Raw genomic sequence first — 19,182 nt, forward strand, 5'->3', positions numbered from 1 at the left:
AGGCTTTGCTCCTTATCACAGAATCACAGTCAAAAACTGTTGCAGTCCTGATGTATTGAGTGACTGTCGGACAATGACGTCGAAGTGAGGACTGCAGAAGCTGGAGAGTCAGAGTTGAACAGTGCGGCACTGGAAAAGTACAACAGGTCTGGCAGCATCCGAGGAGCAGGAAAGTTGATGTTTCGGGCATCAGCCGTTTATCTGTTGATTTTGAAACTTACATCTTCAGATCATCAAATGCTTTGTAAAAAGAGATTACAAAAGTCATGACTGTCAGTGCAAGGTAGAAATTCAGAACAAGCAATTCTACTTTCTGTAGAACATTCTTTTCTTTTGTTATGCCACACTGAAAATTGAAAGCATCATCCCACTCTCTCTCTCCCCTTCTGTTCTCACACCGCTCTAACTAATTCTCCTGAAGGTGCTGATTCAGGATCTTACAGGGGCAGAACAGCAAAAACGTCAAGACTGACATCTCTCTGAATTTTGGATAACTCCACTGTTGAGAGTGAGCACGTCTGATTATGGGAAGCTGAAAAAATAGTGTCAATTCAGGGTGAACCTGCAATGCAAGTTCTTGAGCAACAACCAGACATGAAGTGGTTAACATCCCTGGAAAGGAGAGAGCAAAATGAGACATCAAAGGCATTAACACCAGGGAGAAATTGAACATACCGATGTGGCAAGCCAGAGTCAGAGATATACAGCATGGAAACAGTCCAACTCGTCGATGCCAACCAGATATTCGAAATTAATCTAGACCCATTTGCCAGCATTTGGCCCATATCCCTCTCAACCCTTCCATTTTATATTTCCATCCAGATACCTTTCAAATGTCATAATTGTACAAGCATCCACCATTTCCTCATGCAGCTCATTCCTTACACGCACCACTCTCTTAATGAAAGAGTGAATTTAGCACAGTGAATCCATCTTACCCATAGTGCCCAGGGGTGTGTAGGTTAAGTTAGCACGGCCAATCCATGCTCACCTGCACATCCCTGGGCACTATGGGTAAAGTAGCACAGCCAATCCACCCTAACCTGCACATCCCTCGATGATATGGGTAACTGAACACTGCCAATCCACCTGAACCCATCCAAATCAGAACACTATGGGTCATTTAACATGGCGAATCCACCCCAACCTGGACAAAGTTACATATAACACAATACCAGGTTATAGTCCAACAAGTTATTTCGAAGCACCGGCTTTCGGAGTACTGCGTCTTATTCAGTTGGTTGTGGAGTACAAGATCATAAGACACAGAATTTATGGAAAAACATTATAGTGTCCTGCCACTGAAATTATATAGTGAACAAACCTGGATTGTTAAGTCTTTCATCGTTTAGAATGGGTTGCAGGTATCAATAATATGCAAGTCCCAGAACTTCCTGTCAGGCTCCTTCTCGAGATAACTTAAGGTTTTATAAGAAAAGGTGACATCTCAGCTCAGATAATGCATGAAAGGAATGAGGTCAGAGTCTGTCTGTATCCCAATCTTGAGTCAGCCCGCTTCGATTTGCAAAGTGGAATTTACAAAATATTACATGTATTGACTGGCAGCACATTGTGCATTTAGAGTTATACAGTCATAGATGGACAGCATGGAAACAGACCCTTCAGTCCAACTCATCCATGATGACCAGATATCCAAACCCAATCAAGTCCCACCTGCCAGCAACTTGCCCATGTCCCTCCAAACTCTTCCTACTCACATGCCCATCCAGACTAGCTTCCACCACTTCCTCTGGCAGCTCATTCCATACACATACCACTCCCTGAGTGAAGAAGTTGCCTCTGAGGTCTCTTTCACCCTAAACCTATGCCCTCTAGTTCTGGACTCCCCCACCCCAGGGGAAAGACTTTGTCCATTTATCCTATCCATGCCCCTCATGATTTAATTAAATCTCTGCAAGATCACCCCTTAGCCTCTGACGGTCCAGGGAAAACAGCCCTTGCCTATTCAACCTCACTATATAGCTCAAATCCTCCTATCCTAGCAACATCCTTGTAAATCTTTTCTGAACCTTTTCAAGTTTCACAACATCTTTCTGATAGGAAGGAGACCAGAATTGCATGTAATATTCCAACAGTAGCCTAACCAATGTCCCGTGCAGCCGCAACATGACCTCCCAATTCCTGTACTCAATACTCTGACTATTAAAGGAAAGCAGACCAAATGCCTTCTTTACTATCCAATCACTATCCAATTCTTCACTACCTGCAACTCCACTTTCAAGGAGCTATGAAACTGCACTCCAAGACCTCTTTGTTTAGCAACACTCTCTAGGACCTTACCATTAAGTGTATAAGTACTGCTAAGATTTGCTTTCCCAAAATGCAGCACCTCACATTTATCTGAATTAAACTCCATCTGCCACTTCTCAGCCAATTGGCCCATCTGATCAAGATCTCATTGTAATCTGAGGTAACCTTCTTCGCTTTCCACTACACCTCCAATTTTAGTGTCATCAGCAAACTTATAGCTATACCTCTTATGCTCACATCCAAATCATTTATATAAATGATGAAAAGTAGTGGACCCAGCACAGATCCTTGTGGCACTCTTCTGGTCACAGGCCTCCTGTCTGAAAAAACAACCCTCCACCACCACCTTCTACCTTTGAGCCAGTTCTGTATCCAAATGGCAAGTTCTCCCTGTATTCCATGAGATCTAACCTTGCTCACCAGTCTCCCATGGGAACCTTGTCGAACACCTTACTGAAGTCCATATAGATCACATGTATTCTCTGCCCTCATCAGTTCCCTTCGTTAGTTCTTCAAAAAAACTCATTCAAGTTTGTGAGACATGATTTCCCCACACGTAAAGCCATGTTGACTATCCCTAATCAGTCCTTGCCTTTCCAATACATGTACATCTTGTCCCTCAGTTGGATTCCCTCCAACAACACCGACGTCTGGCTCACTGGTCTATAGTTCCGTGGCTTGTCTTTACCACCTTTCTTTAACAGTGGCACAACGTTAATCAACCTCCAGTCTTCCGACACCTCACCTGTGACTATCAATGATACAAATATCTCAGCAAGAGCCCCAGCAATCACTTCTCTAGATTCCCACAGAGTTCTAGGTTACACTTGATCAGGTCCTCGGAATTTATACACTTTTATTCATTTCAAGGCATCCAGCACTTGCTCCTCTGTAATATGGACATTTTTCAAGATGTCACCATCTATTTCCCATCTATCTTCCATGTCCTTTTCCACAGTAAACTCTGATGCAAAATACCCGTTAAGTATCTCCCCCACCTCCAGCAGTTCCACATAAAGGCCACCTTACTGATCTTTGAGGGGCCCTATTCTCTCCCTACTTATTCTTTTGTCCTTAATGTATTTGTAAAAATCCTTTGGATTCTCCTTAACTCTAGTTGCCAACGCTATCTCATGTCCCCTGTTTTCCCCTCCTGATTTCTCTCTTAAGTATACTCCTACTCCCTTTTTACTGTAAGGCTTCACTCAATCTGTCCTGTCTATACCTGACATATGCTTCCTTCATTTTCTGAACCAAATCATCAATTTCTCCACTCATCCAGCATTCCCTATACCTACCAGCCTTTCCTTTCACCCTAACAAGAATATATTTTCTCTGGACTCTAGTTATCACAGTTCTGAAGGCTTCCCATTTTCCAGCCGTCCGTTTACCTGCAAACATTGGCGCACAATCAGCTTTTGAAAGTTCTTGCCTAACACCGTCAAATTTGTCCTTCCTCCAATTTAGAATTTTTGAGCAAAATATAATGTATCTGCAAATGTAATGCTGCAAATTCAAATTCATCCCCATGGAGAGTGTGGTTCTATGTGTGTAATAGAGAAACCTTGTTTCCATGCTGCATATCCATATGTCTATTTGATAACAGATGCTTTATTTTTGTTGGTGCAAGTATTGTTGTAAATCATAGCTGGGTACTAATAGTTATATGTAAGTGATCGAGAATTCCTCAGGTAGAGCACTATCAGAATCCTGGGAGACCCCTACTTCAGATTTACTTGGACTAGTTGACAGTCTGGGAGATTATGGATTGGGTCTCAATTGACTAAATGTTTTATTTTCCCCGAACGTGTAAAAGGGGGCGTTAAAGCTTCAGCAGAAATCCAGCAGAGCTGAGAACAGACCAACATCTGTGGGAACAGGGAGATCAACAGAGGACAGAGAAATCCGGACCTGAAATCCAAGCTGACAGTAGACTACCCTGTGATCAGTGCTTTGATGAGCAGCACCAACCCTCTCCCTTTACTGAGCTTCCCATTTGACTACCCCCTCGATATTCAGGATTCAGTCCTTGCCATCATGAAGCCATGTCCCTGTAAGGAGTCTCAGATCATAATTATTCTCTTCAATGTGTTCAGTCAATTCATTCACTTCTGTTACAATGCAGCTCACATTCAGTTTTTAGTTTCAGTTTTTGTGATGTTCTGAATCTAGTTTTGATTGCTGGTATATTTACTCTCCTTGTCCCTTTCTATCATTCTCTGATGTTCATTTCCACATCACGACATTGTTCACCAGCCTTGATTTGGATTGGCCAGGCTAAATTGCCCATAGTGTTCAGGGATGTGCAGGTTAGTTGGGTTAGCCATGGGAAATGCAGGGTTATAGGTTCATTGTAATAGAAGCAGGAGTCAGCCATTTGGCCCATCCTGCCTGCTCTGCAATGCATTAAGATTATGGCTGATCTATCCATCAACTCAGCTCCTCCTCCCTGCAGTGTCCCAACTATCCTTAATTCCCCAATTATGCAGAAACCCATCTAATTGTGTCTTGAATGTACTTAACGAAGCTGCTTTCTCTGCTTCCTTGGGCAGAGACTTCCATAGTTTCACTACTCTCCAGTTCCTCCTCATCTCTGTCCTAAATCTACTTCCCCTAATCTTGGGGCCGAGTCTCATCTACCAGCAGAAATGACTGGATAGGGTAGGGTTTCATCCCCACAGTGCAATGAATTCCCACTTTCCACCAAATCCCAGATGTACTCACTCAGTTTCTGTCTCACAAATGAAAGATTTCATTGTAACTTCTTCAGCTCTGAGTAAGGGCAAAACATTTTTGAAAGCTGCTTTGGAAGTCCGGTCTTCACAACAACACTTCTGCTTTCACTGAAGATGATTAAAGTCATGCAGCACAGAAACAGACCCTTTGGCCCAACTCATCCGTGCCAACTATATATCACAAACTAATCTAGTCCCATTTGCCAGCATTTGACTCATCCCTCTAAATCCTTCCTGTTCAAGTACCCATCCAGTGGCTTTTAAATGTTGTCATTGTATCAGCCTCCCCACTTCCTCTGGCAGTTCATTTCATGCACGTTCCACCTTGTCTGAAAATATGTTGCCCCTCAGGTCCCTTTCCCTACTCACCTTAAACTTCTGCCCCTTTAGTTCTGGACTCCCCTACCATGGAGAAAAGACCTTGGGTATTCACCCTATCCATTCCCCTTATAAACTTCTTTAAAGGTTACCACTCAGCCTCTGATGCTCCAAAGAAAACATCTCCCTGGCCTGTTCAGCCCCTTCCTGCAGCTCAAACCCTCCAAATCTGGCAACAGCCTTCTAAATATTTTCTGATCCCTCTCAAAGTTTCATAACATCTTTCCTACATCAGAGAGACCAGAATTGAATGCAGTATTCCAAAAATGGCCTAAGCAATGTCCTGTACAGCCGCAAAATGATCTTTCAGCTCCTATACTAAATGCTCTGGCCAATAAAGGAAAGCATACCAAACACCTTGTTCACTATACTGTCCATGTAAGACTCCACTTTCAAGGAACTATGAACCTGCACTCCAAGGTCTCTTTGTTCTGCGACACTCCCCTTAACTGTGTCAGTCCTGCCTGGATTGCTGGACCAAAATGCAACATCTCACATTTCTCTGAATTGAACCCCATCTGCTACTCCTTGGCCCATCCAATCAATTCTAATTTATGCTAAACTCTCTTTCCTCTCTTATTCCCTGGAAGCTGAAAATCTCTGTCCCACATACTCTCCCTCCATTCTCTCATTGCTGAACCTAATCCCTGCTGTACCTCAATCTGAAGGGTCTGTTTCATGCTGATTAACAGGCCCACACTCAGGGGGATCTAATGGAAACATACAGAATACTGAATGGCCTGGACAGAGTAGACTTTCAGAGGATGTTTGCATTGGTAGGAGAGACTAGGACCCGAGGGCACAACCTTCGAGTAAAGGGAAGGCGTTTTAGAACGCAGATAAGGAGATACTTCTTCAGTGAAAGAGTGGTGAATCTGTGGAATTCATTTCTGCAGAAGGTTGTAGAGGCCAGGTCACTGAGGATATTTAAGACTGAGGTAGATAGGTTCCTGAGTATCATGGGAATGGAGAGTTCCAAGGAGAGCACGGGAGAATGGGGTTGAGAAAACTATCAGCCACGATTGAATGATATGAACAGACCTGATGGGCTGAATGGCCTAATTTCTGCTCCTATGTCTTATGGTCTCTTGCTGTCCTGGCCACAGTGAGAGAATTGGGAGCAGGAGTTGGCTATTTGGTCTTTCGAGCCTGCACAAGCATTGAACAGATCATAACTGAATATGGAACGACTTACATCTAGGTGAATAGGCTGGAACTTTTTCACTGGAACATAGGCGGTTGAGAGGTGACCTTATTGAGGTTTATAAAGGGGGCATAGATGAGGTCAATATCAGCTGTTGTTTCAAGAATAGGGAGCAATCTTTTTAAGGTGAGAGGAGAAAATTTTTAAAAAGACATGAGGAGCACATTTTTCGTTTAAGAGCGTGGAGTGTGTGTCAAATGAATGTCCAGAGGAAGTAGTGAATGCAGGTACAGTAACAACATTTAAAATAAATTTGAATAAGTGCACAAATAGAAAAGTTTCAGAAGGATATGCGCCAAACATTGGCAGGTGGGACTAGTTTAGTTTGTGAATATAGTCAGCATGGACGAGTTGGACTGAAGGGTCTGTTTCTGTGCTGTATGACTCTGTAACTGTTCTATACTGGTCTTAAAACCATTTCCTTGCCTTCCCCCAAAACCATCCACTTCTTTGTTCATCAAAGTCAAATGAACTCAGCCTTGAATACATTAAATGAACGGCCTAACTGCTGAAAGACATCCACACTTCTGAACTCAATTCCTCTTGCTAATATATCACTTGCTTTGCTCATTGCTTGCTGCACCTGTCTGACAACTGGCAGTAACTGGTTTCGAAGGACGCTGAGGCCCCTTTGTCCATCCACACATCTTTCCTGATGCAGAGCTGATGCCCGAAACGTCGCCTCTCCTCCTCAGTTGCTGCCTTACCTGCTGTGGTTTGCCAGCGGCACACTTTTCAACTCTGATCTCCAGCATCTCACTTTCGCCACATCTCAACATATCACTACATAAACAATACACCTCCTTTCTGCTTTTTTTTACGTACATCAAAGGCTATACCTTTACATTGTGGCACTGCGTTTGAAAAGTGAGACACAGACCTGGATCAACTTTTCCAGAGTCTGTCCCCTCCCTCGATTCACTCTTTCATTTGCTACAAATCAATAATTGAACCCCAGAATGAAAAGAAAATGAAAAACGTGTTGACAAAAACACTATTATACTCACAAATTTTAGACAGAGGAAGGAATTTATAGTCTGGGGTGAGGTTTAATCTTCATTCAGTGACAAAAGATCAGCGGCTTCAGAGCTCACGGTCCAACGTCCGCATTTCGACAACGGCCGACTTTGATTGGCAGGAGGACCAGACTCCTTCGGGTCCTCCAAGGTTCTCCATTGGTCCATGGAAAGGAGCTCGTGCGCCTTTTCTGCGGACACCCAGGAGTATGCGCAATACAGTGCTGACACTGGCAGACATGCGCAGTGCTTACTGACACCGCGGAGCATGCTCAGTATGCTCTGTCACGATGCTGGTGTTACTGACAAATTTTAGAGTTAAAAATCACAAAACACCTGGTTCTAGTCCAACAGGCTTATTTGGAAGCACGGGTTTTTGGAGCGCTGGTCCTTCATCAGGTGGTTGTGGAATATAACATGGTAACACAGAATTTATGATCTTCTGATCTTACACTCCACAACCGCCTGATGAAGGAGCCACGCTCCGAAAGCTCAGTGTTTCTAAACAAGCCGATTGGACTGTAACCTGGTGTTGTGTGATTTTTAACTTTGTACACCCCAGTCCAACACCGGCACCTCCAGATCGTGACAAATTTTAAGTCTCCAAATGCGAATACGAGAGAAAAATGCCAACGCCATTTTTTTTTGCCGAAATGTTTTTTTCCCCTGTGCCTCGACGTTTTATTCCTTTTGCATTTTGTCTGGCTGCTCAACGTTCCTGCCTTTACCCCAGGGTAGAGGTATTCCAAAACTAGAGGGTACACGTTTAGGGTGAGGAGGAAAGATTTGAAGAGATTCAAAAGACTCGGCAAAGAACATTCACCCCCAACAGGGCGAAAGTGACGACTGCAGATGCTGGAGATTAGGGTCGAGAGTGTGTGCTGGAAAAGCACAGCAGGTCAGGCAGCGTGCGAGGAGTAGGAGAATCGACGTTTCCGGCAAAACCCTTCGTCAGGAAATAACTATGTGGAATTGCAGAGCTGCAGCATAATCGAGTGGGTCTGCATGGGATGCTGCTGGGAAGGTCGGTGTGAATGGCCTGTAGGGATGATATGATTCCACTGCCTTAGCCACGCGTATATTGAGAAATGATTGCCCCAAGTCTGCTGTGGGAGGAGTGGGTTCGTTCGTGGGACACTGATACCAGTTCTGGGGAAGGTAGGATTGTGCTGTCTCTCTCTTCACACACTGACCCCACCCCCGTCCATTTTCTCCCCACCCATTGCCCCCTGCCCATTCTCCCTCCTCACACTGCACCCCCATTCTCTCCCCATAACCCTCTGAACACCAGTCCTTCTCTACCCCCCAACTTCTGACCCCCTCTCCATTTCTCTCCCTTCTCCACCCCACCAGCGCCCCTCCCCCTCGTTTCTGGTGCCGCAGCCCTCTTTGATCGCTGTATCAAGCCCTTTTAAGGAGAGAGAGAGAATGGGTGGTGACGATTCTACCTGGGAAACAGGGTGTGCGAGAAATGACTGATTTTTAAAATTGAGAATAGCTAAAATCGTATATTCAGAAACGTTGTTAAAGTCTGGAAGAATGTTCTTTTTTAAAAAAACAACAAGCTTAGAAACCTTTCTGAAACTTGCATTGATATATGCACAGTTAGGCCACAACCAAGGACAGGCTGTAGGAGTGAATGAGTGAATAAAAGACAAGTCCCACCTCGCCCATGAGGAGAAAGTGAGAACTGCAGATGCTGGAGATCAGAGTCGAGAGTGTGGTGTTGAAAAAGCACAGCAGGTCAGGCAGCATCCAAGGAGCAGGAGAATCAACGTTTCAGACATAAGCCCTTCACCTTGCCCTCTCCAGTGTGTGTTGTGAAACTGCTTAACTGCTTAATCGTTTCTAGTGGCCGAGCAGAGGCTGATAACAAGTTTGGAACACACGAGAATGACCTCAGCTGAGACCTTGGATTCATGTCTCACTGCAGGAGACCCAGCTACACAATACACACACAAACTCTCTCTCTCTCTCTCTCTCTCTCTCTCTATCTCACTCACTCACTCACACACACACACACACACACACACTCAAGTACTCACACGGTCGTGCATACCCTCTCTGATAGACAGGCTCTCTCTCAGACACACATTGATACACCCCTCACACTCACATCCATGCACACACCTTCTCACACAATTATACTCCATCACACGCACACTTTACCCAGCATGCACACACACGCACACAGACGCTCTGTCTCATGCATGCACTCGCACATAGAAGTCTTTGGGGTGAATTGCATTTGCAGGATTATATATTTTGAAATAGAACCAGTCTGACTCAAGACTGGGATACAGAAAGACTCTAACCTCACAGCTCTCATGCGTTGTCTGACCTGAGGTGTCACCTCCCTTTATAAAACATTAAGTTACCTGGAGAATATGACTAAAAAGAAGTTCTGGCATTTACAGATTAATGAACCGAAATCTGCAACCCATTTTAAAAGATGAAAGACTTAACAGGTTTCTTCAATATATCATTTATGTTGCATGACACTATAATCTTTTGCTATACATTCTGTGTCTTACCATCCTACTCAACAGCTACCTGATGAAGGAACAGCGCTCCAAAACCTAATGCTTCCAAATAAACCTGTTGGACTATACCCTGGTGTTTGTGTCATTTTAAAACTTTGTTTCCAGTGAATACAGCCCACACCTCCCACTGTTGCCAGTAAACTTTGCAATGCCAATGAAACAATAAACCTGCAGTCCTGAAAAATTTACAATTTCGAACAATACTAGCTACTCATTCACTGCTCCTTCTGAGACACGACATTGGAAACTCGGTGCTGGTGGCTGAAAGAAATGAGAAGCTGTTGGATCTCACAGCTTTCAATGAGAGTTTAAGCCTGGCGGTAAGTTCAGGTAACCTTTACTGCGACCCAACTTTGTTACAGCTTCAGATCACCACATCACAAGGCGTATAAAAAGTAGCTTTTCTTTAAAAAAGAAAAGCACCTCAAGCTCAAAGTGCTCACACTCACCCCCACTCCCCCCACCACACTTTCTTTATTATTGGTCAGTTGAGTTGTCCCTTTGTAACTGGATCCTTCGTACAGCCGGGTAAAGCATACAGCTGGGACGACTGAGTGAATCCTTTCCCGCAACAGCAGTTTCCATCACTGAAAAGGACATGAGAGAATCAGATGGGTTTTTGCCCTCTGAAAATGGTTTCATCCTGAGATTCTGAAGTTCAGATTACTTACCGAATCCCAATTCTGCCATTTGCCGCGACTGGATTCGGACCTGAGAGTCCCCAGAGCTGGGTTATTAGCGGCGCTTGGCCATCGCTCCTTCCATCCCCCTGCGATGGCACGTGAACGCGCTGGTGCCTCCCCAGGTGGGAGGAGCAATGGAAGCCCTTCCGGCACTGACAGCAGGTGAACGGCCTCTCTCCGGTGTGGACCCACTGGTGGGTCAGCAGTGCAGCTGACTGAGTGAACCCCCTCCTGTACATGGGGCACGTGAATGGCTTCTCTCACTTGTGGACCCTCTCGTGCGTCTCCAGATGGCTGATCCGACTGAAGCCCTTCCTGCACACCGAGCAGGCGAATGGCCTCTCCCCGCTGTGAATACGTCTGTGGGTTTCCAGCAGGGATGGGGAAGGGAATCCTTTCCCTCAGTCCCCACATTTCCACAGTTTCCCCATTGGGAGAGCTTTCCTTGTGTTGGTCTGGGTTTGAAATTTCAATCAGAACGGGGACATAGTCTATCCCCACCGTGAGGGGTGAGATTTTGATTCCCCCAAGCTGAGTAAATGGTGTGAAGCACTTTTCACAGTCAGCGCACTGAATCTCCCTCACTCGGTGTCTCAGTATTCTTCCTGCCGCACCAGTGTCCAAAATCTTTCAAGCAAACAAAAGCAATCATGTCTTCTTGATTGGAATGGCTGCTGATATTCAAGTCCCAATGAATCAAGTGGCTCTGTCAGAAGTTGATGTATCATTTCTTTTCAGATTTCTTTCGGCACGTCTTCCTGCAAAAAAAAAATCACAAAATAAGTGATCACTGTCAGTACAGTTAATGAACATAACATAGGTGGCAGTTTCTGTAGTTTGCCAGATGCCTCACATAATACCCAGCACACAGAAACCTGAAATCCCTCATGCAGCCAGATAGGCTTAGGTGTGTTTAGAGGAAAACAACATTCAAATCTCATCTAATCTAATCTAAACCTAATTACGTGTACATATATATATATATATATATATATATATATATATATATATATATATATATATATCAATATGCCAATCCTTTCAATGCGGCTCAGTTCCATGAGAAACGACACTTTTAATTGTGAACATGAGCAAAAAAGCAATCATTCTCCAGGGTGCAAACTGCATACGTGCCAAACTGAGGGTATACACAAGGAAAATACCTAAAAGAGAGATAGAAAGTATTTGAGCACCTTTGCAGAAACTGCTCCCTCTCTGGATTCACTCCAGTTGCTACAAGTAAACCTCCCTGGGGGTCAGGCAGCACTGCATCGGGAAGCACTGGGATGGTCAACTACGACCAGTTTACATGGAGAACACATCTCCACATGAAACAGCCTCGAGGCAAACTTCCCTTCCTTCCACTTAAAGTTCAAGACCCCTCAAAGCGAAATTCCCCAGGTAAGTTTGGAAGAATTTCTTCCAGGTGTTCACTAATCATTTCTATGAGCACTTTGTTAAAGTTTGAATATTGCGAGTTTTGATAATTAGTGATTCTGAGCGAAATCACAGTTCGAAAAACAGAATGTGAGAATTTAGACACAGTTTATTTTTGCACATCGACGATATGTCTGTACAACAGCATATGCCACGACAGCAGTGAAGATCGTTTGACGTCATTCTCAAACGTGCCTACCACACGCCAGATGAAAAGCTGAATACTTCTCTGGAAAAACTGCCCAGCAATGCGGGAGAATGGCACAACGTGTGCGTGTTGGGACCATAACCCAAAAGAGAAACCATTCTCTCCTATTCATTCAACGTCGTCTTTAGCAGCTTTCCCGTATCACGGCGCACTGTTGTGCACCTCGCCTTCTCATCTGCTTCCCAAAAAACCTCGACGTAAATATTTCACATTGATACACTGGCCCAATGTGCACAGTTGAGATGACACACTCGTGGAGGTCTGCGGGGTCTTCTCCTGTTCTCTGTACCCTATGTTGAGGAGGGCAATGCTTGTCACTGGTCACTCCGGTGTCAGAGAAAAGTTGAGAAAGAAAACGGTTTAATTTTCTGCCATTAGAGAGGGCCCGGTTCCTCGGGACGGGCAATCGGCAGCTGAGAGACAGAATGAGAAGCAGCTCGTCATAGAGTCATAGAGATGTACAGCATGGAAACAGACCCTTCGGTCCAACCCGTCCATGCCGACCAGATATCCCACCCCAATCTAGTCCCACCTGCCAGCACCCGGCCCATATCACTCCAAACCCTTCCTATTCATATATCCATCCAAACCCCTCTTAAATGTTGCAATTGTACCAGCCTCCGCCACTTTCTCTGGCAGCTCATTCCATACACGCACCACCCTCTGCGTGAAAACGTTGCCCCTTAGGTCTCTTTTATATCTTTCCCCTCTCACCCTAAATCTATGCCCTCTAGTTCTTGACTCTCCGACCCCAGGGAAAAGACTTTGCCTATTTATCCTATCCATGCCCCTCATAATTTTGTAAACCTCCATAAAGTCACCCTTCAGCCTCCGACGTTCCAGAGAAAACAGCCCAGCCTGTTCAATGTCAACGATACTTCACTCTGAGCAAGACTCAGCTGGTTCAAGAGGGAGAGCGGGGGCGCAGGCGGGTCTGCGGTGTGGCTCGTTGGTCTAGGGGTATGATTCTCGCTTTGGGTCTTCGTCGACGCAGATTTGCGAGAGATCCCGGGTTCAACTCCAGGACGAGCCCGCGTTTCATGACTTGTGTAAAAGTACCTATTTAATTTTCTCAAAAAGCACCTTCGTTAAACGAGGTTGGGCTCCCTGGAGTACCAATGGGACAGAAAGCAGCGAAGTGAAATGATTGGAGATAGCGTTGAATAGGTTGACGTGAGTGGTGCGGTGTTTGAGGGATGTCAGCGGTGTTTGAGGGATGTCAGCGATGAGGGTCGATTGGAAATTTAGGACAGCTCTCTTCGGAGAACAGAAGTTTGAAATCTGGCCCGATTGAAGCTTTCCAAGTCATGTGAAGTCTAGACAGAGAAAGTAATGTAGTCAAAATGCTCCCACGCCTGAAAGGATCGGCAACGATTCGGCAGAGTTTTAAAGTCATGAGGAAAAGAACCAAAAGTGACATTAGGAAGCACGCTTTCGTACAGTGAGTGGTTGGGGTCAGTAAATCCCTAACTGACACTGACAAAGAGGCAGATTCATTAGACGCAAACGGGATTTCGGTGGTCATGTTTAAAGTAACAATGTGCAGAATTACATGGAGAAGGCAAGAGAATGATACGAATAGTGACCCACGTTTACTTACTGTGTCGACCCAGCAGAGCGAAGCTGGGCCGCATGGCGTCTGTCTGCGCTATGGCACATGATTCAGAGTGAAATCACAGTTCGACCGACAGAATGTGGGAAGTTAGAAAGAGTTTATATTTACACAGCTTCCATACGACTGCGCAACAGCCTATAAGACGACAGCAGTGGAGATCTTTGACATCAGTCTCGAACGTGCATGCCACGCGCCAGACGAAAGGCTGAAGGGACCCGTGGGAAGCACCGCAGTGCGTTGGAGCTGCGTGGCGCAGCGGGAGCGTGCTGGCCCCCTAACCCAGAGATTGATGAATCGAAACCCTCCTCTGTTATTGTTCAGTGTCTCCTTGAGCGACTTTCCTTTGCGATGGTACTTCGTTCAGCATCTTGCTTTTCAAACGACTTCCTGAGTGTCTAAATGTCGATAACGGCGCTCTGTTCTGTTCATTGCCATGTCATTTGCTTCCCAAAACTTCGGGTATCTGATCTCAACATATCGCATCGATACACAAGTCAAATTTACACAGTTGCGCTGGCACCCTTGTGGAGCTCTGAGTTGTCTTGTCCTGTTCTCTGTCGGTGTGTACTGATCTCGTTTGAAACCTCTTCTCTCGGGTGGCAATGAACCGGTGAAGTTGAAACACATGACTTGCTGTTTTAGTCCATTTCCTGCAGTAAAGAAACCAACAGCTGTGTAATAAAAGACTTTCTGCAGGATTGCTGTGTCAAGACATATTCTGAACACCAAGGAGGCTGCACAAAAATGCACTCATATCAATTTACCTGAGGGAAGAGTCTCCAGTGTCCATTTCTCTCTGTCCCGGCAGCACAGCATCTTTCTATCTCTCCGTTAACAAGACTTTTGGAACAAGTTCAAAGTTGCCCATTTCCTACGCATGACTGTAACTGACTTATCCTGCCTCACGTAATAGTGCGAGAGAGCAGAAGAGTGAATGGGCTCTGCCTTCCACCAGCACAGCTTGCAAGTAGAAACGAAATGGTTCAATTATCCACCAGTGGATACAACCCGGTCCCTGGGGACGGGACAAACAGCAGCGTCTTGGGAGCAGGGAGACTGATTGAGAAGCAGATGTTCTTGAATCACTTCCCTACTTGCAATTCTGGGAGTAATGTACAATGTATTTCGTACTGAGCAGGTCTCACCTGCTTCCGGAGGTGGCTGCACCCATGGCTGGTGGCTCGTTAGTCTGGGGTATGATTCTAGCTTTGGGTCTTCGAGCATATGCAAAAATGGCCGATGAATTTTCTCAAAAAGCCGCTTTGTTAAATAAGATCGGACTGCCTGAATTAGGGACGGCGCAGAGCTGCCATTGCAGTGAACACGGCGAAGGGAAACACTTGTTCAAAGTGAGAACAAGTATTGCAGATTTTTCGCCCGCGCAATCCGAGTCTGAATGAATCCTCCACCTGTATTACGCTCAATTCTGAAGGTGACACTTCAGGAAGCGGGGAAGTGAAGTGATTGCAGGCAGCGCTGAACAGGTTAACGTGAATGGTACCGTCCTGAGGAATGTCAGCAATGAAGGGAGATTGGAAAATTTGGGGCAGCTCTCTTTGGAGAACAGAGGGCTGAAAGCTGGTCTGATTGAAGTTTTCCACGTCATGAGGGTTTTAGACAGAGGAAATAATGCAGTGAAAATGCTTCCAGGCCTGAAAAGATGGAGAACGATTTGGCAGAGATTTAAAGTCATCAGGAAAATAAGTAAAAGTGACATTAGGAAGAACGTTTTCGCACAGGGAGTGGGGTCAATAAGTCGCTGTCTGACAGTGACAAAGAGGTAGATTCAATGGACACAAACGGGAATTCGGTGGGGCATGTTCAATATAACAATGTGCAGATTTAACAGGGAGAAGGCGACAGAATGAGACACTTATTTACATATTGCGCAGAACCAGCAGAGCTAAGGTGGGCTGCGTAGCCTCAGTCTGCGCTGTCCCACATTTCGTGATTCTGAGTGAAATCGGAGTTGGACCAACAGAACGTAGGAAATTTGACCACGGATATATTCTGCCAACCAGGATACTCCATCACAGCAATGAAGGTGTTTTGACATCATTCTCGAAGGTACATGACACAATGCAGATTCAAAACCGAGTATTTCTTTGAATCACGGAGTAATTTGTTTACAGTTATTCAGTTGAGGTGAGCGGAGTTGCGCATTGGGAGCCACTCCAGTTGATAAGTCGAAGCCGTTTTCTCCTGTGTGACAGTCCCACCAGCACTCCAATTTGCTGTGCTTCCAGTCAGTAGATGCAGATTAATATCCCATACTGATACACGGGCCACGATGACCCAGCTGTGGTGACAAGCTTGTGAAGGGCTGAGTGCTCTTCTCCTGTCCTCTGTCTGGCTGCTATGATCCGAATCATCAAACCTCTCTTCTCCGAGATAGGAATAAACTGGTGAAGGTGAAACACATCAGTTGCGGTTTGTCCCATGCGCAGGAGGCCCTGCAGTAATTCCCCACGCTGTTTCACACAGCAGCACCCTCTCGGTGAATTACGCTTGGCAAAAAAACCGATTGAACCAAATCCGTGTCCGCCACTGGATTTTACTGACACCGTTTATAAAATTCAGGCTCACCGTTAATGTGGAGAGAGGCCGTCAGACTAGAGTTCCGCTTCTCCTGTTGAATAAAGATAATTTTAACTGTGGCCAGTGAGAGGAAAGGATTTGCTGTTGGTGGGAAACATTTCTATCTGAACTCGCTATCACTCTCCTGATAGATTGAAACATAAAGCTGGGAGTCTCTGGATTATGTTGTAAAAATATCGGATTATGTTAATTCACACCTCGCTGTAACCAACTAAACGAAGCGGCTGCCCAGAGGGAGACGGCTGTGTTTAAATCCCGTGATGAACTGTGGGGGCTGAGCATTTACCCAGACAATGGGCACACCACCTCCCTGACACAATGTTCACAAATCAAACAGACAGCAAAGTTTCACGTGTTAGCGAAAATTTCCGTAAAGAAGATTTGGCTCAACAGATATCGAGAGTGAACGTTCTCCTTTCTTGATTTGAAATGTAAGAAGTTGACGTCAGTGAGCCTGACGTGATTCGAACACGCAACCTTCAGATCTGGAGTCAGACGCGCTACTGTTGCGCCACAAGCTCACGGATTGCTCGCGACCTCTCTTCATGCTTAAGGGAAGTGATCGCACTGCAATGATTTTACGTTATGAGTAACAACGGAGATCAACAGTTCATGTGTGTTCTGTCTCTGCCCCCTCTCCTTCTGTCTCTTGAAGTAATTTCCAACTCTGCCTCAATAAAAAGGTGAAAGAACTGTGGATGCTGCATATCTGAAACAAAAAACAGGAGTTGCCGATGACCCTTCCACAGAACTGATGGTGATTGGGAAAACGTTGGTTTATATGCAGGAGATATTGTGGGAGGAAGGCGGATGCAGTAAATGATAGATCAGGACAGAGCCCAAAGCGAGGGAAGAACTGTGGACAGGAAAGGGAGTTGATAACGATCTGCGTGGGAGGGTGAATGGAGACTGTTCGTGGCTAAGAATAGGTAGTGTGTAATGACAGACTATGTGATAACAAGGCTTGGTGTGTGTGGAAGGGACGAGGACACTATGGATTTCAGGCCCGAGAATTATTGAATTCGATATTGGGACCAGAGGGATGTATGCTCCCCAAGTGTAATATTCGGTGCTCTTCGTTCTGCTGGTGCTGAGCTTCGCTGGAACACTACAGCAAACATGAGACAGAGATGTTGACCCTGGAACAGGGTGAGGTGTGGAATTGGCAGGCAACTGGAAGCTCAGGGTCTGTTTTGCAGGTAGAACGTAGATGTTCTGTGCAGCAGTCACCCAGTTTATGCTTCGTTTTCCCCAATGTAGATGAGACCACATTATGAGCAGCAACTGCAGTCGACTGGGTTGTGGGAAGTGCAGGTCAAGTGCTGCTTCACCTGGAAGGTAAGTTTGGTCCCTTGGATAGAGAGGAGGGAGCAGGTAAATGGGCTGGTGTCACACATTCGGCAGTTGCAGAGGAAAGTGCCGTTGGACTATTAGGGTGGGAATGGGGTTAGGCTTGGTGGGAATGAAGGAAGAGTGGATCCAAGGTATAACTCCTGCCCATTTACCTATCTGCCAAATAGAGGAATTTGTTAAGTGTGTACAAGGACATTTACTAATTCACAATGTGGATGTACATACTGGCGAGGGTGCAAAACCTAAGGGCCAGCAACCATAATTCTATTAACTTTAGAACAGTGATTGAAAATAACATATCAGATCTAAAAGTTGAAGTTCTAAATTGGAGAAAGACTCAGGTATTAGGCAAGATCTTTCAAAAGCTGATTGGGGGCAGATGTTCGCAGGTTAAAGGACTGCTGGAAATTGGGAAGCATTCAAATATGTAATAACAAGAGTCCAGACACAGTATATTCCTGATTCGGAGATGCCGGTGTTGGACTGGGGAGTACAATGTTAAAAAATCACACCACACCAGGTTATAGTCCAACAGGTTTGCTTGGAAGCACACTAGCTTTCGGAGCGACGCTCCTTCATCAGGTGATTGTCTGACATAGAGTATATTCCTGTTCGGGTGAAAGGAAAGGCTGGTAGGTTGGGGAATGCTGGATGACTGGAGAAAATGAGATTTTGGTTAAGATAAAGAAGGATGTATATATCATGTATCGGCAGAGAGATCGAGTGAATCCTTAGAGTATAAAGGCAGTATGAGCATACTTAAGAGGGAAATCATGAGGGCAAAAAAGGGGACATGAGATAGCTTTGGCAAATGGAGTCATGGATAACCCAAAGGGTTTTTATAAATACATTAAGGACAAAAGGATAACAAGGGAGAGCATAGGGCCCCTCAAAGATAAGCAAGGCGGCCTTTGTGTGGAGCTGCAGTAGATGGGGCGGGGGGGGCGAGATAGTGAACGGATATTGTGCATCAGTGTTTACTGTGGAGAAGGGCATGGAAGATATAGAATGTGAGAAAGTAGATGGTGACATGTTGAAAAAAATGCCCATATTACAGATGAGAAATTGCTGGATATCTTGATGTGCTTAAAAGTGGATAAATCCCAAGGACCTGATCAGGCATACCCTAGAACTCTGTGGG

General features: G+C 45.2%; 1 non-coding gene and 1 pseudogene across 1 annotated transcript; both read right to left on the reverse strand.

Moving 5' to 3' along the window:
- LOC148143639 (uncharacterized) overlaps positions 1-19,182 on the reverse strand; it is a 245,236-nt pseudogene that overhangs the window by 65,985 nt on the left and 160,069 nt on the right.
- On the reverse strand, positions 17,138-17,209 carry trnaw-cca (transfer RNA tryptophan (anticodon CCA)). Its single transcript has one exon. It is a non-coding gene; the product is annotated as a tRNA-Trp (tRNA).

This window comes from Chiloscyllium plagiosum, unplaced genomic scaffold (assembly GCF_037043375.1).
Source record: "Chiloscyllium plagiosum isolate Xiang-an unplaced genomic scaffold, Cpla_swu_hap1 HiC_scaffold_27, whole genome shotgun sequence".
NCBI lineage: Eukaryota > Metazoa > Chordata > Chondrichthyes > Orectolobiformes > Hemiscylliidae > Chiloscyllium > Chiloscyllium plagiosum.